The sequence below is a fragment of the Mobula birostris genome, chromosome 25, assembly GCF_030028105.1.
Source record: "Mobula birostris isolate sMobBir1 chromosome 25, sMobBir1.hap1, whole genome shotgun sequence".
NCBI classification, from domain to species: Eukaryota; Metazoa; Chordata; class Chondrichthyes; order Myliobatiformes; family Myliobatidae; genus Mobula; species Mobula birostris.
In genome coordinates this window covers 21,397,169-21,422,402 of record NC_092394.1, presented here as the reverse complement: position 1 = coordinate 21,422,402, position 25,234 = coordinate 21,397,169, and the positions used below count along the sequence as shown (strand labels likewise).

The following is a 25,234-nucleotide window of genomic DNA, read 5'->3' as shown; positions in this document are numbered from 1 at the left end:
AATGACAGGTTGGTGGAAATGTAAAGATCTTATAAACCTGTTGTAAGTGGGTGATATTTTGTAGTGTACTGGATATAGGACAAAGACTCAATAAGAAACAGGTCATAGAATCAAATGCCTTTTGGCTCTTCATGTCCATGCTGGCCTTTGACCCCATCTACACTTGCCCACTGACCGTATTAGGGCATTTCTATTTACATGCCTGTTTAAATGTCTCATAATTGTAGTGATTGTATCTGATTACACTGTTTTCTCTGGCACTACATTCCAGATATCAATCACCCTGTGTGTAAAATACAACTAGCCTCTTGGATCCCTTCCTCACACCTGAAACCTATGACCGTATACGTTTATAGGATGGGAAGTACTCTTTCTATTAGCTGTAGATCTTAAAGTTCAGTAAAACTTCTATTGAATATTAAAATATTCTGAGATATCTCCATAATGGGTGATGTTTATAACTAACTTGACACCAAGCCGTAATTTTTGAGCTTAAAATACTCTCCTGTTTCACCTTGAAGGTCTATGCAGCTAATTATAACAGGACAAGCTAAAAATTCAGGAATTCCAGACGTTATTCAATTTTTAAAATTCTGTGAGATCAGTGACCTTCAAATACGAAAGTTTTTCAGGAGTGAGGAAGATAATGAACTTTGCCATGGATGGTCCCAAGCCCAGCTGTGAAAGGGTTGGGCATGAGGCTAGAAGTCCCTTCTGGTAAAAATCTAGAGGTACAGGAACACCAACAGAAGCCAACGAACGGAGGACCCTGGCAAGCTGCTATCATCGACCTGTGCTCCAGTCGGGGAAATGAGCTTTAGAAGAAGAAGAAGTAGTAATAAATTGCCCTGGCAGAAGCATGGGGTATTGGGAATGTCGAAGGTGGAGTGCCGCAGGAGGGGTGAGGGACAGGTGGCAGAGGAGTATAGGGGGGGGGTGTAGGGTGGGATGGCACAGGTGCAGACACACCCAGCCCTGAGATATCAGGCAAGGTGACTTGATTCCAAACAATTGGTTTATTGATTATTACAGAATGTCTCTCGGGTACTTCCTGTTCATTCCCCTCTCCCTTTCCCTTTTCCCAACCATGGTTCTCCCCCTCCTGCCCCCGTCCCACTCTCAGTCCACAATAGAGACCCATATCAGAATCAGGTTTATCATCACTCACATATGTCATGAAATTTGTTTTGTTTTTGGTGGCAGTAGCACAGGGCAATACATAAAATTACTTCAGTACTGTGCAAAGGACTTAGGCACCCTAGCCATGTATATGTACTGAAGACTTTTGCACATTGTTGTATATTGCAGGCCTGATGCACATCAAAATGGCAGGTTGGTGGACTCTGCTAGATTTAGATCTGAGAACCCGTGCTTTGGGTTGATTGTGGTGCAAAAGTGAGCAATGATTAGAGGTGGTGGTGTTAGAACTAATTAGGAGTACCGTGGACTCACTTTACACCGCATGCTGTCGGAGAAGTGCTGCTGGGATAATTAAGGACACGACCCACTCAGCCAACAGACTTTTTGTCCCTCTTCCCTCCGGGAGAAGGTTCAGGAGCTTGAAGACTCGTATGGCCAGATTTGGGAACAGCTTCTTTCCAACTGTGATAAGACTGCTGAACAGATCCTGACCCAAATCTGGGCTGAACCCTCCAAATATCCGGACCTGCCTCTCGGTTTTTTTGCACTACCTTACTTCCCATTTTTCTATTTTCCATTTATGATTTATAATTTAAATTTTTAATATTTACTAATTTTAACTATTTTTAATATTTAATATTTGTAATCAGGGAGTGTGAAGCTCAGATTCAAATATCGCTGTGATGATTGTACATTCTAGTACTAATTGTTTGGCGACAATAAAGTATCTGATATTTAAAGTATCTGATATATTTACCATTGGTTCTGCATTATGTTAGCTGACCTCAGTTGTGACAGCATTTGGGGCAAGTGCTACTGCAGAAGAATGAAGAAGTTGGATTCTCCAGCATTATCTGCTCTTCGTGTTTCAACAATTTAAGGATGGGGATTATCTCATGTATGGGGCCCACCGAGAGAAATAGTTTGCTGACATTTATTGCACATACTTACATATGATCTTTGGTCATTTGGTTAATATTGTTAGAGGCTGGTGCCCTGAGAATTTAGTCAAGTGAGTGTGGAGGATAACTTGAGGTCATTTAATCTTGACCAGAGCAAAGGTGGGAACATTTCATTTAGTTTCATTCCTTGTACAGAAATCTAGTCTGGAAGAAAAATCTAAAAACTTTATTCTGAGGGGATTCTAAGAATAAAAATCTAAAAATACAAGCTTTTCTGATATTGAAACCATAATGGAGGAAATGGTGGGACTTAGTTTTTGGAAATGTTTCTATCCTGATTATTCTATTGGGTATTAAAAAATGCCATTGTAAAGTCTGTCTTTCTTCAAGGAAATAGTTGAATTTCATCATGGGGGAAATATTTGTGTCAGCGACAATGATCAGAAAAAAATTGGCAAAGATTCATAAAAGTTAACTCATGTCTTGACTATTCTGAATTTATTTTTTTTAGATGGACAGGAAAAAGTCTTTAAATATTGTCTGCATAAATCTTAAGTGAATCTCATAGGGTTTAGTGCAAGAGTTGAACTCGTAATTGACGGTAATATGGGTTGGACATTGAAAGTATATAGATAATGGGAATGATTTCTTGAAAATAAATCACATTCATAACAGATTTATAAGGACTTGTGCTGAGGTTTCAGCATTTCATTTTATACATCAATAACTCAAGCAAAGGAATAGAAAGTTGTGGAGTTTGGATGGCATAGGGTGGCAATTTAATATAAGGGAGTGAGAAGACATTCTTTTCTGAAGAAGTAGAATGGAATATTTTTAATGGAAAGGGACCAGGAGCTGTGGAGGAGAAAGAGATTTGAGCATAAACACCACTCATTAGATTGCTACCTGTAGGTTAAAGAAGGCTAATGAAATATTGCTTTTTAAAATCACAATTTAGCCAGAATTTGAATCTGAAAAAAATGCTTAGAACTTGGTCTAGTCTATCCAAGGCTCACGTGGGTAAGGATGCATTGGACTTTTAGGAAGGTCCATTGGAGATGAACAAGAATGATTCTTAGGCTTAATTGAACATAGTCAGTTTTTATTCACAAAACTAAGGCAGCTAATGAGTGATCAATGTAAATTAGTTTAAAAGTGTTTGGACTAAGTGTAGAGATAGCAGAAATTTATTTTGGCAATATGAAGAAAGACAGTATTACGGAGAGGAAAGTTGAATTAGTCTAGGAGAATATCATACATCTTAGCATCAGTTGAGAAATCCATTCTTTAATTTCTCTGAGGGATTCTTGTTCTCCCTAGCATTTGATGTTTGAGAACATCGAGAATTTAAAACTCCCTCAAAATGACTTAAATAGTGATGCAGTTCTTCAATGTTGGCCTTTCAAATAGCACCGATTTGGAATAGACAGGGCCATTTTCTCCAGAGTATTCTGTGAGTAAAGAGCTCTGATTTTTCAAACCTGTGAGGATGACTATCTCACTGCAATCACAATTGGCATAATTTTGGGAGAGTTTCGTCTAAGGGACAGGAGTCTTTCTGGTGTTCCTGTATTCTTTTGGTTCAGTGTCTGTAGCTAGTGTTATCAACTTCCCAAACCTGTCTGTTGGAAATTAGGATTTGTGTATGAGTGTGGTTGAGTAGCTTATTGTCACCGATATCAAGACTTGCACAATGCACATCTGCTCATGGGCTAAGATTCAGGAGGATGTCAGTTATTTCAGAATCAAGAGAGAGATAAATTACTGTACTATCTAATATTTTCAGTCTGCAAAAATGTAGCTATTATCTACATTAGGTCACCTTGATCCAATTATAGCTAATTCTTATGTATTGTTTCTCTTTTGCTCTTGCTTTTAATTACCTGGTAAGTTTGTTGGATTGAGTGGTGGAGATATTGGAACAGTCATTTATACAGTGAGTTGGTAGAATCTAATTATTTGACAGAAAGAATGAATAAACATCTGGGTTCAGTTCAAATTAATTAGAGTCCATCATATAGGTCCATTGCAAAGGAAATCAAAATCTAAAGAATATTTGACTCACAAAAGAAATATTTAACTTTTGTTGGGTAAACCATTTATCAATTGTGCTGAAGGGTTAAGACAATGTCATTACTAGAGTTGTAAAATACTCTGAATATGATTTGCTCATGATGAATGAGAAATTTTAATTACTACCAAGCAAATATTCAGGCTCTATAAAGCATTTTTTACATACTCCATCAAATAAAGATTTTAAAGACTGAATATAAATTAAATCTATCCAATTTGTGATATTCCCGCTTCTGCCTTAATCTAATTTTTCTTTTCTATTTTGTTTAAAATATAAACCAATAGTACTGCATTTGTGCATTTTTTCTTCCTGATTTGCAAAATGTGAGTTTCTTTGATATGATCAGCTGCTCAGTTAGTTTGATAGTATTTTGTCTTTCAGACCCCAGGGCTCCTTTTGAGCTGGTGCATTGACATTAACTGATGTGGGGCAGGTCTCTCCTTTACCTACAGAGTGCTTGTTGTATGGCAGCTTTCTTTGATGTCAGTAATAAGCACGCTCACAGCTCACTGTAATAATCAGGCCAGAGCTGTTAAGCTTTTTTTCAAAAAAAACTATCTTCACTCTATGCAATCCAATTGTATGGGTCTATTTGTTCAAACATAATTTACTGAGAGGGTAGTTGATCAGTATTAGCATAAACCCACAAGCAGCTGTGTGGCATTCCACTAGCAGCTGGAAGGCTGCAGTGCGATAATGTAGTCACTGGCACTGCAAAATGCCAAGCTGTCAAATGCCACCTTCCTTTCATACTCTGAGCACTTAAAATCCCATACATTAGCACCCTCATTTACCTTGAGTGCTCCGATGCCCTGAGCCTCTTCAATGAATGAACTTTTTGTCATCCTTGTGTTGCTGAAATACAATAGAGCAGCATTTTGTAGATTTCCATTGTGTTCTGAATTTCCCGTATTTTTCTCAACTGATTAGTTGCATTTGGCATGAATAATCTACCAAGTAAATCAGATGAAAATTATTGATAATTTCAAAATGTTCATGAATCCATTGCAGTTTGAGAGAATTTTGCAGCAATGTGTTTTTGTTCACAAGCTTTGGAATGCTTTACTTGTGAAGTAATAGTTCTAACTTCCAATTTGCCAAGGAAGAATTTAAACTTTTCTTCTCTAAGGACTTTTGTTAGGTATCTATTGGAATAGTCTGCATTAAATCGAGCAGCCTTTTACTCCCTGCTGTGTTCTCCTCTTGTTCTGTTCACTTCATTTGTCCCCTTACCAAGAGCCAATAAATTCTTATCACTTTACTGCAGCTTTTAGCAATGATGGCCTATGTTGGCCATTAAGTGCTGGCTTTTAGATAAATCTGGCTTTCAAGAGGATGATGATGGAGCAGAGACTCTTTGAAATTACAGTATTCTTTCTCAAGTGACTTGCCTATCAATGTATCATGCTTAAAATGGCAGTTAAATTATTGTGCACTGGAACAGGCTTAAAAACAGGGCTGTCAGTAAATTGATCCCTGCTATAGTGAATGGAAAAATGTGCATGTGGCTAGTCTGAACAGGTCAGTCAGGAGGTGTGATGTGCATTTTCAAGGTGATGGGCAAACTATTTTAGAGTGAGAAGAAGGATAACTAGAAATCTCAGGAGGGAAGGGCAAGTGGGAAAGACATCATTCTGAGTCACAGTTGGCTACTGCTGTGTTAGTGTCTCGCTGATCTGCCAGTTAATCTTTTAAATGAAAAGACTGCAAGCAGGGAAAATGAAGATTGAAATTCTGACAGGATGTTTAAGAGCGATCTTTGCACTGTGGTTGCCAAGTATTCATAAAGGTTAGAAACAGCAACCTCGTCTTTATTTCCCTTCTAATGAGAAGCACTTTCCTAAATTTATTGATGTTGCACATACCAAAATTTTCAAGGAAGCTATAACGTGCAGAGATTCCCTCTGGGCACAGTACATGGGAAGGGGTGATGTGAAAAATTTAAGAAATTGAGAGTGGATTTATCATAAAAGGTCCTCATCAGACTCTCAGCTTTGTTTTAATCAGCTGCTACTATCCATCAAAGTAGTGCATCCCTGAAGGAACTAAAGCTTCTGTAGTGATGTGCTTAAGGCCATCAGGCAAAATCAGGCCACTTATGTCTGTGGACAAAAATTTAGTAAATTAATTTGGAAGATGAATTTAGTAAACTTTTAGTTGATAGTTATGTGGTCAAATGGCATTGAATTGCGGAAATATTCAGCAAGCCTGGCAGTTTGAGCTTCTTTTGCTTCAAGATGACATGCCTTGATAAATTACATACCCAAGTTATTTTAGGATTGAAGCATCCTTATTTTCACAAAACTAAGGGAAAGTGGAGTGATGAGTTTGGCACAGTTGTAGATTCCACAAATGACTGGAGACCTCTTGACACCACTGTTGCAGGTGCGGTGCGAAATGGTCTGGAGTTGACTGGCAGGAAGTGTGATAATGTGGCTTTGAGGAAAGGGTTTTGATCTTCTGGCTTCACTTGCAGGATGAGTTGTTTCTGTCCCTTTCCAACATTCCCACTTCTCTTCCGGCCTGACGTGCATTATTCAGGTGCACGTGCCGTGCTTTAACAGACATCTGGCAATGCGGCATGTCACAAGCAAGGTGGGGGCACAACACACTTCCCAACTCCTGTTAAAGCATCGTAGGGTGAGAGCAAATCCAGCAAGCTGGCAGCTGCTTGTGTGCCTGACTGGCTCAGAAAAGAGCAATCGGGACAAATGGAAATGCACAGAATTCCAGTCACCTAAAATTGAAATCTGAATAGAAGAAAGAAACGCTCTACAAAACTCTTTGCTCAGATTCTGCTACAGTCATTCTGTTGGGTTTGATGTGGCTTGGAATCAGAGAGCACGGAGAGTTGGTTGAGTAAATACTCATCATCAGTTCTGGCAAAGTTCCTGAAATCGAGATGGTAGCCCCTTCTCTTTCCACAGATGCTGCCTGACTCTGTGTGTTTCCAATCTTTCAGGTTCCATTGTGTGTTTCTGTCATCTCAGAATAAGAATCAGATTTATTATCAAAGTCAAATTAAATTTATTACAGAAGTTTGTACACATCACCACACACTACCTTGAAATTCCTTTTCTTACAGGCATACTTTATACTTTATTGTCGCCAAACAATTGATACTAGAATGTACAATCATCATAGCGATATTTGATTCTGCACTTTCTGCTCCCTGGATTACAAATCGATAGTAAATATTAAAAATTTAAATTATAAATCATAAATAGAAAATAGAAAAATAGAAAGTAAGGTAGCGCAAAAAAACCGAGAGGCAGGTCCGGATATCTGGAGGGTACGGCCCAGATCCGGGTCAGGATCCGTTCAGCGGTCTTATCACAGTTGGAAAGAAGCTGCTCCCAAATCTGGCCGTACGAGTCTTCAAGCTCCTGAGCCTTTTCCCGGAGGGAAGAGGGACGAAAAGTGTGTTGGCTGGGTGGGTCGTATCCTTGAATATCCTGGCAGCACTGTTCCGACAGCGTGCGGTGTAAAGTGAGTCCATGGACGGAAGATTGGTTTGTGTGATGTGCTGGGTCGTGTTCACAATCTTCTGCAGCTTCTTCCGGTCTTGGACACTTACAGGAAAATAAAGAAATAAATTGAATTTATAGAAACTATGCATAAACAAGGACCAACAAACAACCATCGGTCATGAAAGTTGCTGTCTTGTGGGCGCAGACAAATCTATAACTCGCAAAAATAAATAAATAGTGTGCAAGAGCATTAATGAGGTGGTGTTCATGGACCATTCAGAAATCTGTTGGCAGAGATGTTCTTAAGGCATTGAATGTGGGTCTTTGGGCTCTTGTATCTCCTCCCAAATGGTAGTAAAGCAAAGGGGGCTTGTCTGGGTGTGATGGTCTTCAAGGGCACTGTCCCTTTAGAAGATTCAGGAGAATTGTGATGGAACTGGTTTGGTCTACATCCTTCTGCAGCTTCTTGCCATCCTGTGCACTGGCGCCTTCATACCAGCCTGTGATGTAATCAGCCAGAATGCTCTCCACCGCATGCCTGTAGATATTTGCTAGAGATTTTCACTGGCAGTTACATCTGAGATTTTCAAAAGGTGTTTTGAAAGGTTGGTCTTTTATACAATCGCAAGTCACTGCTGGATGCTCAGGAGACCAAGTACTGCAGGTCTATCCCGTCAGTGAACTGCTCAATAGTGACGGAGCGGTAGTTATTGTGCTGTCGCCTAGACTGCTGGTGTACCATTGTGCCGAGAAGGTGCACAGTGTATTTGTAGTGTTCTCGTGCAGTGTGTTGAAACTCTGACTAAACACCAAGTTAAACCGGAGCCAATGAAGACAGAGTCGTAGTAAGGTTAACCATTTACTGTTCACTCTTCCACATTAACATCATATGGTGAGAACTGTTGATAAAAAAAACACAAACATACACAGCATCTGTTTCATTCTGGAGACCACACGCGCTGTCTTCTTTTAGTGAGTGTCTCCAGCTGCCCGAGTAGGAAGTGAGGGGGGGGTCCTGTCAAACCGCTTGAGCCCACCCGCGTTTGAAATTGAAAAGCCGACGCGTGCCACCGAACCGCCGCTTCCTTAACAGAAACCGCATTAATATTTTTACTTCAAATACTTTCATAGGAACTTACGGTGTTGCTTCTATACTGTTTCTTTGTGGGTAGAAACGGAGCTCTTCACGACCATGCTGCACCCATGGCACCCGCCTTCACACCTTCCCGAACCGGAGGTTACACATAAGACGCAGCGAAACCAGAGGTGAAGTCATCACATGCCGCAATATACCGTAGACAATGAAGTTACCTTTGTTAAACTGTAACATAATTATCAACCTTTAACTTTAACTGGAAAATAGTTACAAACAAATCATTTAAAGCGTAGACCCAACAAAGTGAAATAAATGCCTTAAGGGCAACACAGTATTGGACATTTTTATTGTGATTGCAAGACACTGGACATTGATAATTAGAATACCGCAAGTCGGTTCACTGGTTCTTTGACAAAACCGACAGCAAGGGAATTGCCTTGATTGTGGCAAGGACTAGACTTAGGCTGAGGCGGTGGGGTCATCCAATGCGGTTGCCCGGGGTGGGTGGGGGGTCACCAAGGCGGTCCTGCCCTCAGGTGCTTGCTTGGTGGACGAAACCAGCACAATTTACTATCAATCTAGTTAGGCCACACAGGGCTATGGTATTTTTTTTTCTCTTTGAGATTATATGTTTTTTGTCTGAAATCATAACTATGTGTGCACTGTGCTACGCGCTGTTCGTAATGTGCTTTGCACCTTGACCATAGGGATGGTGTTTTGTTTGGCTATGTTCAAGTATAGCTGAATGATAATTAAACTTGAATTTGATATGGGTGGTTATTGAGAGGAGAGGAGAGCGAGGGAGGGAGGGAGGGAGACAGAGAGAGAGAGATCAATCAATCTAGGGCTATTGAAATGACTAGAACCAGGAGCAAGGGTCATTTCACAGATAAAGGTAGGATAAGAATGAAATGGCTAAAGAGAAATAACGTCATAGAGTCCTAGAGTACTAAAGCACAGAAAAGGTTCCTTCAGCCCACCTAGTCCATACTGATTTGCTACTCTGCCTCATCCCATTGATCCGCTCCTGGACCATAGGTCTCAAAACTCCACACATCGGTGTACCTATCCAAACTTCTCTTAAATGTTGCAATCATCCTTGCATTTGCTTTTGTGAAAATGGTGCTGGTGCAGAAAACAAAGGGAAGTCATGTCTAATTACTGTTCATTTCTGTTTCTCACTTTCACACCAATTAAGACCACTTTTAATATTTATTTTTAAATGTCAACTTGCACTTCGACTTCACAAATGCTGCCTTTTAAAAGGGATATTGTACATCAACTGGCTGAGCACATTTGATATCTGGAGGTTCAATAGAATGAGTTAGTCAGTGATGTAGCTGAGTAATTGGAGATGGACAGTGAGAAACCTCTGTATAAAGTGCAGACAGCAGTGGGCAGCTTTGAATATGCAGGGAATCTTCTTGTCTTTACTAATGCACCTGAACTTTATTATCAAAATTGAAAGTTAATACATTTTTCTTCATGTATAAAATAAATACATAATTTTGTTAGCAACAGAGAACTGAAGTGCCCTGTGTTGAACCCACCAGCCCCAAGAACAGGATCAAGAACAACCACCAAAAAAATCAAAGCGTCAAATTCAAAATTTCCCTGCAACATCAGAGAGGGCACTTTGGCTCATCAGGTCTGGGCTGAGAGAAAGCCTATTTCCCCATTGAGGTTTCTGGTTAACTTTTCTCCACACATTCCTATCAACTCCTTCAGACATTACCACTCACTTACCCCAGGGACCGTTTACAGTAGCTGAGGAACCCAACAGCCTGCAGGTCTTTAGGATGTAGGAGCAAGCAAGAACACCCAGAAGAGCTGCATGCAGATAACATTAGAGGTCAGGATTGGGCTGTGGCTGCGGGCGCTGCAAGGCAGAGGCCTCAATGGCCGCACCACTCTGCCACCCTGTTTATAAACCCAGATAATTGCGTTGTGAGATTGTTGGGTTTTGGAACTCCAAAACATTAAACTAATTCAAAGGAAAGCAAGAGAGCCGAGATATGCGAGTCTTAATTTTGTGTCTACTTTAAGCGAGGTGCGCATGTATCACATGGTAGTGCCATGACGTATACAATTTACATACTTTTACATATAACCATAATGAATAAATAAAACAACAACGAATGCTTAGTCAAACAGTACAAGATAACTCAAAAATTACTGCAATATTAAATACTCTGCCCAGATGATGCTTTTTTGAGATAGGAGATGCAGCTGGGCGAGAGAATGTAATGTCCAACTCTACATGGCCATTTGGCCCATTGGCTCCATGCAGTCCCATAGCAGTGTGGTCTCATCAATCCCCTCCTTTCCCTTTACCTTTGCAATGTATCATCTCTCACATTGCTTTTGCCACTCAGTTACAATAAGGGGTAAAATGTATAAAGGAATTGGAGCTGCAGCTCGATAACCTTTGGCTTTTATGGGAGAATGAGCGGGTGATAGATAGGAGCTACAGGGAGGCAGTCTTCCCTAGGCTGCAGAGAGAAAGAAAGGAACGGGAAGCCAGTGCAGAGTACCCCTGTGGCCATTCCCCTCAATGGCGAACTCGAGGGGGGATAGTTCTGAGGTTCTTGGAAATAGATACTGAGGGGATGTCCGGGGTAAGCTTTTCACACAGAGGGTGGTGGGTGCATAGAATGCACTGCCGGTGGTGGTGGAAGCGGATACAATAGGGTCTTTTAAAAGCCTCTTAGATAGGTACATGGAGCTTAGAAAAATAGAGGGCTATGCACTAGGGAAATTCCAGGCAGTTTCTAGAGTAGGTTATGTGGTTGACACAACATTGTGGGCTGAAGGGCCTATAACGTGCTGTAGATTTCTATGTTCTGTGGGACATGAGGGTTATGCTTTTCACTCAAAGAGTGGTGGATGCCCGGAATGCATTGCCTGGTAGGGGCAAATACATCAGAGGCTTTTAACAGTTGTTTAGATAGCCCCATGAATGTGATGAAAATGGAGGGTTATGGACGTTGTGTAGGTAGGAGGGATTCGTTTCTTGTGGGGGGGCTTGATTTACTATTTAGCCGGTTCAGCAAAACTTTGTGGGCCGAAGGGCCTGTTCCCTTGCTGTATTGTTCTATGTTCTAATAATAAGTATACCACTTTGAACACTGTTGAGGGGGACAAGCTACCGGATGGAGAGTTGCAGTGACCATGTCTCTGGCACTGTGTCTGGTGCTGTGGCGCAGAAGAGAAGAGAGGTGAGGGGGACTGCAGTGGTGACTGGAGAGTCCATAGTCAGAGGAGGAGAGACGAGATTCTGTGGGTGCGATAGAGACACCCGGATGGTATGTTGTCTCCCAGGTGCCAGGATCAGGGATGTCTCGGATTGGGTCCATGGCATTCTAAAGGGAGAGGGTGAGCCGCCGGAAGTCTTGGTACATATTGCCACCAATGACATAGGTAGGAAGGGTGAGGAGGTCCTGAAGAGAGATTTTAGGGAGATTTTAGATTTAAGGTAGAAAGCTGAAACACAGGACCTCCAGGGTAGTCATCTTTGGATTGCTCCCTGTGCCACACACCAGTGAGGGTAAGATTAGGATGATTTGGCAGATGAATGCATGGCTGAGGAACTGGTGCAGGGGGCAGGGGGTCAGATTTATGGATCATCAGGATCTCTTCTTAGCAAGGTACGAGCTGTACAAAAGGGAAGGGTTACACCTGAACCCGAGAAGGATCAATATCCTTGTGGGCAGGTTTGCTAGAGCTGTTCGGGAGGGTTTCAACTACAGAAGGCAACTAAAAAAATCATAAAGAAGGAGATCATGGAATACGAAGGTAAGCTAACCAATAATATTAAAGAGGAGCTCAAATGTTTCCAGATATATAAAGTGTAAAAGAAAGGCAAGAGTAGAATCGGACTGCTGGAAAATGATGCTGGAGAGGTACTAGTGGGGGACAATGAAGTGGCAGATGAACTGAATAAGTATTTTGCATCAATCTTCACCGTGGAAGACACTAACAGTACGCTAGCAGTTCAAGAGTGTCAAGAGGGTGAAGTGTGTGAAGTTGCTATTACAAGGGAGAAGGTACTTAGGAAACTGAACGGTCTGAAGGTAGATAAGTCACCTGGACCAGATGGTGTACACCCCAGGGTTATGAAAGAGGTGGCTGAAGAGATTGTTGAGGCATTAATAATGATCTTTCAAAAATCAACTGAATCTGGCATGGTTCCATAAGAATAACAAATTGCATATGTTACTCCACTCCCAAAAAGGGAGAGAAACAGAAGAAAGGAAATTATAGGCTAGTTAATCTGACCTCAGTGTTTGGGAACATGTTGGAGTCAGTCATTAGAGATGTGGTTTTGGGGTGCTTGGAGGCACATGATGAAATAGACCATAATCAGTATAGTTTCCTTCAGAGAAAATCTTGCCTGACAAACCTGTTGAAATTCTTTGGAGAAATGACAAGCAGGATAGACAAAAACAGAATTTGTGGATATTGTGTACCTGGATTTTCAGAAGGCCTTTGACAAGTTTCTCACATGAAGCTGCTTAACAAGTTAAGAGTCCATGGTATTACAGGAGAGATACTAGCATAGATAAAGCATTGGCTGATTGGCAGGAGTCAGTGGGGATAAGGGGAGACTTTTCTGGTTGGCTGTCGGTGACTAATGGTGTTCCACAGAATCAGAATCAGGTTTATTATCACTGGCATGTGTTGTGAAATTTGTCAACTTGACAGTATCAGTACAGTGCAGTACGTGGTAATTAGAAAGAAAAAAAGTAAACCAATTACAGTAAATAAATATATAGGTATATTGAATAGATTAATAATAGTGCAAAACAGAAATAATATTAATTTAAAAAGTGAAGCAGTTTTTATGGTTTCAGTATCCATTTGGGAATCTGATGGCAGAAGGGAAGAAACTACTCTTGAATCACTGAGTGTGTGCCTTCAGGCTTCTGTACCTCCCTCCTGATGGTAACAATGAGAAGAGGACGTGTCCTGGGTGATGTGGGTCCTTAATAATGAACGTTGCCTTTCTGAGGCACCGTTCATTGAAGATGAATTGGATACTATGGAGGCTAGTACCCAAGATAGAGCTGACTAAGTTTACGACTTACTGTAGCTTCTGTGCAGTAGCACCCCCCCATATCAGATGGTGATGCAGCCTGTCAGAATGCTCTCCATAGTACATCTATAGAAGTTTTCAAGTGTTTTAGTTGACAAACCAAATCTCTTCAAATTCCTAGTGAAATATATGAGTCTTTGTTGAAACTGCTTCTTTTTATGTCATATATCAATGACATGGTTGATGAAATTGATGACTTTGTGGCCAAGTTTGTGGATAGTACCAAGATATGTGGAGGGCCAGGTAGCTTTGAGCAAGTAGAGAGGCTACAGAAAGACTTAGACAGATTAGGAGAATGGGCAAAGAAATGGCAGATGAAATACAGTGTCAGGAAGTGTATGGTCATGCTTTTTGGTAGAAGAATTAAAAGTGTAGACTATATTCTAAATGGAGAGAAGATTTAAAAATCTGAGGTGTAAAGGGACTTGGGAGTCCTCTTGCAGGATTCTCTAAAGGTTAATCTGCAGGTTGAGTCAGTGGTGAGGAACGCAAATGTGATGCTAGCATTCATTTCAAAAGGACTAGAATATAAAAGCAAGGATGTAATGTTGAGGATTTTTAAAGCACTGGTGAGGCCTCACTTGGAGTATTGTGAGCAGTTTTGGGCTCCCAAAATGATTTTGGGACAGAAAGATTTGTCATATGAAGAACGTTTGATCGCTCTGGCCCTGTATTCACTGGAATTCAGAAGGATGAGGGATGACCTCATTGAAACCTATTGAATGTTGAAAGGCCTCAATAGAATGGATGTGGAGAGGATGTTTCCTATGGTGTGTGAGTCTAAGACCAGACGACACAGCCTCAGAATAGAGGGGCGTCCTTTTAGAACGGAGATAAGGAGGAATTTCTTTAGCCAGAGGATGGTGAATCTGTGGAATCATTATCACAGGCGGCTATGGAGGCCAAGTCATTGGGTATATTTAAGGCAGAAGTTGATAGATTCTTGATTAGTCAGGGTAGGAAAGGATATAAGGAGAAGGCAGGAGATTGGGGCTGAGAGGGAAAATTTGATCAGACTTGATGGAATGGTGAAGCAGACTTGATGAACCAAATAGCCTAATTCTGCTCCTTTATCCCATGGTCTTATGGAAATTTACAGTATTCCATTAACCTGTCTACATATCCTTGGGATGTAGGAGGAAACCTGAGTAAAGGGAGAAGCCCATGTAATCACTGTGGTGGTGGTGGGGATTGGGGAATGTGAAAGTAGGTCAGGACAAAATCCAGTCCTTGGCACTGTACAACAGTAGCACTAAGTGCAGTGGCACCAATTGTGCCATTGAAAATTGGGATGCCAAAACCCCAGGAGTCTGCACCTGGCTTGAACACCTATACACAGACACAACAAAAGCCACCTGTCCATTACCGAACCACAGATCTCAAATTCTGACAATATATTGCAAGTTCGTTAGCTTAAGAGAATAGACCGCTATATCTTAGTTTTGTCTATTGCATAGTTTCAATTGTTGTCTCATTTTGTTTCTATCATTAACCTTTATTCAACTTTTTTTCACCATATTTAACATTTTTTTTAAAAACAAAGTTGAGTTAATTGTCATCTGCGTGAGTACGTGCATGCACAGGTGCAAGGAAAAACTTGCTCGCAGACACACAGCCTCAGATAAGAGCATTCACAAGAAAAATGCAAACTAAGCATAGATTATACACAATTTTTACAAGAAGGAGCATACTTAGGAGCAGTAAAAAAGGGCCACGTTGGTGCAAAACGATCAAAGTAATCATAGTGATGCCATACTGCAGTCATTAGGATTGTGCCAGTTGGTTTAAGGGTCAAGTGGTTGAAGGGAAGAAGCTGTTATATATTACCAAGAGAGTCTTCTGCTGCGAAGTGCACCAGTTTGTTTGGATTGCAGACTTGACTCAAAGTAATGGCTGTTTGAATATTGAAATTATCTTGCAATGTATAATTACTCTCAACAAGGTGATAAAATGGTGTGGGTCACGTTGGCTAAAATCTGTATATTCCAGAACCTGGTGGTGTGGGACTTCAGGCTCCCGTCCCTCCTGCCTGATAGTAGAAGATGATATGGCCTAGTTGGAGGGAAGTTTTGGTATTTATTGCCTCATGTACATACCTCTAGTGGTGGTGAGGATTGTGCCCATCCTCTGCACTTTGTATCTTCTTCTGTTCCTGAGCATTTGAATTGTTGTACCAGACCATGATATAACCAGTCAGGATATTTTAAACAGTTTGCAGCACCCTCTGAGTAAAGAAAATCCGATTCGTATTTCACCTTTTACCCTAAATGTATGTCTTCTAGTTCTAGTCTTACCCAACTTCAGTGGAAAAATCTGCTTGCATTTACCCTATCTATACCCCACAAAATTTGGTATACCTCTATAAGATCTCCCGTCATTCTCCTACACTCCAGGATAAAGACCTAATTTATTCAACCTTTCCCTATAACTCGGGTCCTCAAGTCCAGTTGACATCCTTTTAAATTTTCTCTGCTGTCTTTCAAGTTTATTGATATTTTTCCTGTGAGTAGGTGACCAGGACTGCATGCAATTCTCCAAATTCAGCCTCACTAATATACACACCTTCAACATAACATCCCAACTCCTGTACTCAATACCCTGATTATGAAGATTAATGTGCCAAGAGCTTTTTTTATGATCCTATCTACCTGTGATGCGATTTTTTTGTGGAATTGTGAGTCTGTACTCCCAAGTCCCCCTTGTTCTGAGCTGCACCTCAGTCACCCTCCGAAAGTACAACACCTCACACTTGTCGCCATTACAATCCAGCTGCCGTTTTCCCAGTTGATTCAGACCACTTTGGAAGCTTTGATAGCCTTCGTTGCTGTCCACTACACTCCTAATCTTGGTGTCATCCACAAATTTACTGATCTAGTTAACCATGTTATCATTCAGATCATTGATATAGATGACAAACAACAGGTAGTTTACACGGACCGTTCAGAAATCTGATGACGGAGGGGGAAGAAGCTGTTGATAAATTGTTGAGTGTACGCAATCAGGACCCTGTATCACGTCCCTGACAAAGGTAATGACTCCGCCCCCACCACCACCACCGCCTTCCTCTATCTGGCAGAACTGGTCCTCACGCTCAACAATACAATTTCTCTTTTGGCTCCTCTCACTTTCTCTAAATTAAAGCATGTAGCCAGGGGCACCCGCAAAGTCCTCAACTATGTCTATCTTTTCATTGTCTATGTAGAACAGTCCACACTCCAAGCTTTCTCTGGTAACGCTCCCCAACTCTTTCTGTGCTGCATCAATGACAATCATGCACCCATGCTGAGCTTGTCAATTTCATCAACTTTGCCTCCAACTTCCACACTACCCTTAAATTCACTTGGCCCATTTCTGAAACTTCTGTCCCCTTTCATGATCTGTCTGTCTCCATCTTCAGAGACAAACTGTCGACTGATATCTTTTTTTAATCTACTGATTCCCATGGCTATCTTGCCTATACCTCTTCCTGCCCTGTCTCCTGTAAAAATGCCATTCTCTTTTCTCGGTCCATCTTCTTTGCCAAATCTCTTCCCAGGATGTGTCAGAGGTGTTGTACTTCTTCAGAGAACAGGGTTTCCCTTCCTCCACCATTGATGCAACCCTCACCTGCATCTCCTCCATTTCCTGGATATCTGCGCTCACCCCGTCTTCCTGCCACCTTAACAGGAATAGACTTCTGCTCGTTCTCACCCACCACTCCTTAAGCCTCCGCATCCAACACATCGCCCTCCACAATCTCTGCCATCTTCAATGGGACCCCACCATCAAACACATTTTTACCTCCTGCATACTCTCTGCTTTCCGCAGGGATCACTCCATCACTCCTTTCTGTCCACTCAACCCTCTTCAGTGATCTCCCTCCTGCCACCTATCCTTGCAAGCTGCAGAAGTGCCACAAATGCTCATTCACCACCTCCGTCCTCTCCACTGAGGGCCCCAAACAGTCCTTCCAAGTGAGACAACACTTCACCTGAGAACTTGTCTGCTGTATCTGGCGCTCCTAATGTGGCCTCCTCTACATTGGTGAAATCCAACGTAGATTGGGGGACTACTTTGTTGAGCACCTTTGCTCCATCTGCAAAAAGCAGGACTTCCCAGTGGAACAACCACTTTAGTTCCAATCTCTGTTCCCATTCTGACACGTTGATCCATGGCCTCCTCTTCTGCCATGATGAGAGCATTCTCAGGTCGGAGGAGCAATACCTTGTATTCCATCTAGGTAGCCTTCAACCTGAAGGCATGAACATCAATTTCTCCAAATTACAGTACTTTTTTTTCATTTCCCCACTCTGTCCCCCTCTTACCTCTTCCCCTCACCTACCTAACACCTCCTCCTGGTGCCCCTCCTACTTCCTTTTCTCCCATAGTCCCCTCTCTTCTCCTATCAGATTCCTTCTTCTACAGCTGTTTACCTCTTCCTCCTATCACCTCTCAGCTTCTCACTTCATCCCACCTCCCCCACCCACTGGCTTCACCTATCACCTTCTAGCTGGTCCTCCTTCCCCTTCCCCCACTTTCTTATTCCAGCTTCCTCCCCCTTCCTTTTCAGTGCTGCTGAAGGGTTTCAGCCCAAAACATTGATTACTTAATTCATTTCCATGGAAGCTGTCTGACCTGCTGAGATCCTCCAGCATTTTGTGTGGAAAGGAGAGTTTGACAGGTTCTTGATTAGTAAGGGTGTGAGAGGTTACGGGTGAATGGGTTTGAGACGGATAATAAATCAGCAATGATGGAATGGCGGAGCAGGCTCAAAGGGCCAAATGGCCTAATTCTGCTGCTAGGTCTTGTGGTCTTTTGGCTCACGGGTTGCAGAAGAGTGAGATATGTGCTCACTAAACTAGCATCAACACCTTCAGGGGATGAGAGATTTTTTTTATTTCAAAATATACTTTATTCAAAAATAAGATTATATACAGTAAACCATTCAATGACTCTCAATCCTTTACAGATGTTTCGATTACGGGCTTTACATTTCCACACTTTTAGCCACCCATGTGGTGCTCTGTTGCTTCCTCTTTCCACGCCATTATTGAGGGGTATACTCCCCACCATCCGACCCCTCCCACTCCCGCGGGAGATGAACCCTGAATGGTGGTCCTTCCCCACCGGGCCCTTGCGGTGGCTGCACCAAGTTTCAGTGCGTCCCTCAGTACGTACTCCTGCAGCCGAGAAAGTGCCAGTTGGCAGCATTCTCCCACAGACGTCTCCATGTGCTGGTAGACCATCAAGTTTCAGGCTAACCAAAGAGCGTCTTTCACCGAGTTGATGATCTGCCAGCAGCACCAGATGTTGGTCTCCGTGTGCGTCCCTGGGAACAGCCCGTAACCTCTGTTACGCAGCTGCTGGGGATGAAACGTGACACTGTTCCTTTCATCCTCCTCCACACCTTCTCTGCGAACCCACAGTGTGCAAAAAGATGGGTCACAGACTACTCCTCACTGCAGTCCTCCCGTGGGCAGCTGGGTGTGGAGATGACTTTCCGGGCATACAGGAGGGATCTGACTGGGAGAACCCCTCTCACCACCAGCCAGGTGAGGTCTTGGTGCCTGTTGGTGAGGTCTTGTTTTTTGTGTGAGGTAATTTTTTTTTAATTTCAAAATATACTTTATTCAAAAATAAATATATACAATAAACCATTCAATAACTTTTCATCCTTTACATACGTTTCCATTATACTCAGTAAATATCCGTATTTATAGCCACCCACGTGGCACTCCGGTAGTTCAGTTTAGCATATCATTGTTGAGGGGTATACTCCCCGCCCACCGACCACTCCCACTCCCACAGGTGGAGAAACCTATACTGTGGTCCTTCCCCACCGGGCCCTTGCGGTGGCTGCACCGAGTTTCAGTGCGTCCCTCAGCACGTACTCCTGCAGCCGAGAATGTGCCAGTCGGCAGCATTCTCCCACGGACATCTCCATGTGCTGGTAGATCATCAAGTTTCGGGCCGACCAAAGAGCATCTTTCACTGAGTTGATGATCTGCCAGCAGCACCGGATGTTGGTCTCCGTGTGCGTCCCCGGGAACAGCCCGTAGATCAGAGAGTCCTCTGTTACGCAGCTGCTGGGGATAAAACGTGACACTAGCCCGTCCATCCTCCTCCACACCCTCTCTGCGAACTCACAGTGTGCAAAGAGGTGGATCACAGACTCCTCCTCACTGCAGTCCTCCCGTGGGCAGTGGGGTGCGGAGACGACATTCCGGGCGTACAGGAGGGCTCTGACTGGGAGGGCCCCTCTCACCGCCAGCCAGGCGAGGTCTTGGTGCCTGTTGGTGAGATCTGGCGATGAGGCATTTTGCCAGATGAACTGGACAGTCTGCTCAGGGAACCACCCCACTGTGTCCATCACGTCCTTCTCCTGCAGTGCCTGCAGGACACTTCGTGCCGACCACTGCCTGATGGCCCTGTGGTCAAAGGCGTTCTCCTGGAAGAACTTTGCTACGTAGGACAGGTATGCCGGCAACGACCAGCTGACTGGGGCGTTGCGCGGGAGTGGGGCCAGACCCATCCTTCGTAGCCAGGGCGACAAGTAGAACCTGGGCACATAGTGGTACTTGGTGCCCACATACCTGGGCTCTACACACAACCTGATGCAGCCACATACGAAGCTGGCCATCAGGGTGAGGGCGACATTGGGGATGTTCTTGCCCCCATTGTCCAGGGACTTGTGCACGACAGTCCGTCTCACCCGCTCCATCTTGGATCCCCAGACAAATCTGAAGACAGCCCAGGTGATTTCCAAGCTGTAGGAGCGGGGGACGGGCCAGACCTGCGCCAAATACAGCAGCCCTGAGAGCACCTCACACCTGATGACCAGGTTCTTGCCCGTTATCGACAGGGAGCACCCTCCCCACAGTCCCAGTTTCTGTTTCACCTTGGCAGTCCGCTCCTGCCAGTTCTTTTTTTTCCAAAAATACTTTATTCAGAAATATTACAAAATAAAAATAATTACCTACAGAAAAAGAAGACCATTCGTTGACTGTGAGTCCTTATTCAATACAGTTATTAACAATAAAATTTTGCGTTGACTCTGTTCATTTACAAATGAAAGATGTTTACAGTAAATCATGTGTTTACTCTCAACTCTTGGTCAAGCGTTAAGACTTATTAACAATCAAAATTTTCAACAATAAAGGCAGGCAATGGCTCTAATACTTTCCCAAATTAACAATTCCACCCACTCCTTGGGCACCATGTTGATTATCTGTCCACACCGCTGATGAGGGTAGGTCTCCTCCCCACCCAACCTCTCCCCCTCCTACGGGTGATGAACGTTAAACTGTGGTCCTTCCCCACCGGGCCTTCGCGGTGGCCGCACCAAGCTTGAGTGCATCCCTCAGAACGTACTCCTGCAGACGAGAGTGTGCCAGTCGGCAGCATTCAGTCACGGACATCTCCGTCAGCTGGCAGACCATCAAGTTTCGGGCCGACCAAAGAGCGTCTTTCACCGAATTGATGATCTGCCAGCAGCACCGGATGTTGGTCTCTGTGTGCGTCCCCGGGAACAGCCCGTAGATCACGGAGTCCTCGGTAACGCAGCTGCTGGGCATGAATCTTAGTACTGTCCCTTCCATTCTCTTCCACACTGTTGCATACAAAGTGATGAGCAAGGCTGGTAATCTTAATGCAAACTGCTAATGGAGCAAAGCCATCATTACTCACGTCTGCCTCTTACTTGTGGTGGGGAGAAGTGAATTGATTTATCATAGATTGCCTTTGTACTGCGGTAATGGTTCAAGCTCTTCCTGCTAATGAATCCAATTATCACTGGGGTCAAAGTGCATTTTCCAGTATGGAAAACTATAAAGCAGGGCAGCTTTTTCCCCACCCATCCTATTTATATGTAAATGCCATCGTGCCAGATGAGTCCACTTTGCAGAATGCTACAATTTACTGCTGTGGAACGGGTTGCTGATTGAGGGCTCTATCATAGGACACCTGCAAGGCAGCAATTAATCGACCCTTTTGTGTAAAATAGGCGATAGGGATTTTTCACCGCTTGAACCCAGTAAGTGTTTTTTTTCATTACACATTTTTTTTACAAGATTAGCTTTATTTATCACATGTAAATCGAAACATACAGTGAAATGCATTGTTTTGCATCAAATCAGCGAGAATTATCCTGGGCAGCCAGCAGTTGTGGTCACTCTTTCAGCAGCACTGTAGCATGCCCACAACTTGCTAACCCTAGCCGTACATCTTTGGAATGTGAAAGGAAACCCACATGGTTACAGGGAGAATGTGCAAACAACAGCAGCAGTTGAACCCCAATCGGCGATCGCTGGTGCAATGAAGTAATATGCTAACTACTATGTCACCTCTGCAGGGGAAAAGGGATAAAAAGCTAGTTAAAAGTTAAAGTCCGTCCCGAGCCTTGTGGCCCATCAGGCTGGTGCTTATGCTGGTTTCTGTGGCGTGAAGTGACCGAGAGTACGAGACTTCCCCCGCCCCGCCCCGGATAGGACACCAGTCTATCGCGAGGTTAACCCCCAGCATTGCCAGTACCCATTTTCAGCTGGGTGGACTGGAGCAGTGTGTGGTTAAGTGCCTTGCTCAAAGACACACGCTGCGTTGGCCGAGACTTGAACCCATGACCTTCAGATCGTGAGCCCAATGCCTTAACCACTTGGCCACATGCCAAACAGATAAAAAAACTAAGGTAGAGACTGTCCTGGACAGGAAGAAGGAATCTGCAGTACCCCACACTTGTTAGTTATAGGCCCTTTGATCAAACATAACTCACTGATAATAAATGCAATCCAACCTGGACCCATCATAAACATTTCTGAATATTTATAACAAAAATACCACAGATAGAAAATCCACCCCAAAGAGAAGGTATTAGCAAGTTGCAGATGATTTTTGTAAGAACTTTCTTGAGTCTTCAAGATTCCTTGGGCTGTTCACTGACCCAGTAAGTTTTGGTTTAGAACTGTTTCTCAGACATTGCCGTTTCTTCTTGGACTAATTGTCTGTGTTGGGATGTCTATACTGGGCTGCTGTCAGTGTGATAACCCTCTGTACCAAGGCATTGCCAGTGTGGAGAGTCTTTGTATAGGAATATTGTTGAGGGTGTATAGGCAGTACCCATGTAGTGGTCAGCTTGTGGTCATTGGACTGGTACAGTAGTGAGCTTGGTGTCCCTGTCTCACGGAGCAATGGTCCGTAAGGTATAGGAACAGAATAAGGCCATTCGGCCCATTGAGAAGTCTGCCATGATTCAACCATGGCTGATTTATTATCCCTCTCAACCTTATTCTCTTGCCTTCTCCTCATAACCTTTGACACCCTTACTAATCAAGCACACATCAACCTCCACTTTAAATGAAACCAATGGCTTGGCCTCCACAGCTGTCTGTAGCAATGAATTCTACAAATTCGTCAATATGAGGATTCTGTACTGGGACAACTAAATTAAATATATACAGTGAATTCCAGTTAATGACTGGTCCACGTTGCGACCAGTGCATTTTGACCCAATTAAGTGGCAGCCCCAATTAGCCAAAGTTTCATGGAATTAGTTTTTAAAAAGACAAACTACTGTTTAACTGAGTAACAAATTATGTACTTATGAAATACAGAAGTAATTAGTACATTCAATTTTGTTCATTTACAGTCAATCAAAAGAACACAGCATCGTACACTGGATGAATTCCTCTGATAACTACAGTACTATAAAGCTGAATTAGTTTCTAATAGTATCTCGAGGAGACATTCATCTGTTTGTGCGCTGCTATGTTCTTTTCATTGACTGTAAATGAACAAGGTCAGTGCAGACACCTAGTACAGATAATGGACTGCCTTCCTACATGGAGCAGTATCAAAGATTGCTGATTTTTTAATTTGGCATTGGTCAGCCTATATGAGCAATATAACAAGCATGCACAACTGATGCTATTTAAAATTATTCGCTGTAAGCATGGTGTAATGTCTAATGGCCACTCAAAGTTGCACATGACTGATGCTAGTTAGAAACTGTTGCAGCCTCCAAATCTTTATTTTCATTGTAACATTCAAAGTGATTGCCAATATCTTCAAATTCTTTGTAGTTCCTAACTTGCTGAAGTAGCGAGATTGTTTCATTTTCTCACATCTCTAAGCCTGAAAGCTTGAAACCATCGTGAGCAAAACTGTTCTGAATTGTCTTTGCTGCTTATTTCTCGCCAGCTATAGCTCACAAAAATCACTGTTATTTAAACAAAAGCACATGTAGCTTTTATTACTTAAAAACTGATTACTCTAAGCATGGTTAGTGTCTAATGACAACAACATTCCTCTGTCCAAATTAAGTGGCATTGTGGCCTAAATAAACAAAGGAAATCCCAGCTATTTTCTCGATTAATTTTTGTTCAGGGGTGGCACGGTAGTGTAGTGGTTAGCACAAAGCTTACCAGTGGCCCGGGTTCAACTCCAACTGCTGCCTGTAAGGAATTAGTACCTTCTCTCCATAACCGCATGGGTTTCCTCCGGGTGCTCTAGTTTCCTCCTACAGTCCAAAGATATACCAGTTGGTAGGTTAATTGGGCTTTGTAGATTGTCCTGTGATTAGACTGGGATTAAATTAAGGGATTGCTGGGTGGCACGTTTTGAAAGGGCCAGAAAGGTTTGTTCCGCACAATATCTCAATCAATTAATAAATAAGAGCTGCCCCAATAAACTGATGGCCCGATTAACTGGATATTGAAAAGGACTGGCAGGCCCTATTTCTATTTAAGCTATGTGAAGATACTGCTGAGGGTTGTTTTGATGGTATAATAACTGCAGATGTGGTTTTGGTCATGTAAGAAAACATCAGAAGTCTTGTTTTTGAATGGTTAGTGGTGCCTTTTGAGGGCTTGCTGAACTTCGGTGTTGTGGAACCATGCTATGATTATGGTCACATTTTCTGACAATCTTCTGTCAATGATTCATTACAAGCTGCTCAAAAATTGATCAAGAAGTACTTAACATCACGATAAACTGAATTGCATGCTGACAGAGCGATAGATACCAGCATGGTTATGAAGATGCCAAGTATTTAGAATTTCATAGTAGTTTCTTTGCTGAATGAGCTTTGGGTGAGTTTTTTAAAATGTGCAATCGGCGCCTGTCCTATGCTTGGATCGGATATTTGTTTGTGAAAGCATGTTACTCTGTTTTCCTTGGCTGGTTGTGATGCTTTTGAAATTCTTCCATGCTGGTACAATGATTCCCATTTAGTACACTGTCATTTCATTGGCATGACTGTTATTAGGGAAAGCTCAAGCATTCAGGAAATTGCAAAATCTGTGTCATGCCAAATGAGAAATACAATCTCTTAATTATATAAAGTTATTGGAGGTGGATAACTCTCCTCTTTATATGTCTCAGCATCATATGGGATTAAAGTAGAGTCAGAAATGAAGTATTGCAGCGTTTTTCTTGCTCGGGGAATAGCACACAATACACGAGAGCCGATGGTTTGAGCACATCAGC

General features: G+C 42.7%; 1 protein-coding gene across 6 annotated transcripts in view; it reads left to right on the top strand.

The window, feature by feature from the left end:
* The window catches only part of LOC140187720 (coronin-6-like), a 256,030-nt gene that overhangs the window by 6,482 nt on the left and 224,314 nt on the right, over nt 1-25,234 (top strand). For 2 of the 6 annotated variants that reach the window (XM_072243316.1, XM_072243314.1), the window contains exon 2: nt 8,759-8,852. The exons of the other annotated variants lie outside the window; for them this stretch is intronic. The gene's annotated coding sequence lies outside the window, so the exon portion shown is untranslated. The remainder of the gene's footprint in view (nt 1-8,758; nt 8,853-25,234) is intronic. 6 annotated transcript variants of the gene reach the window in all.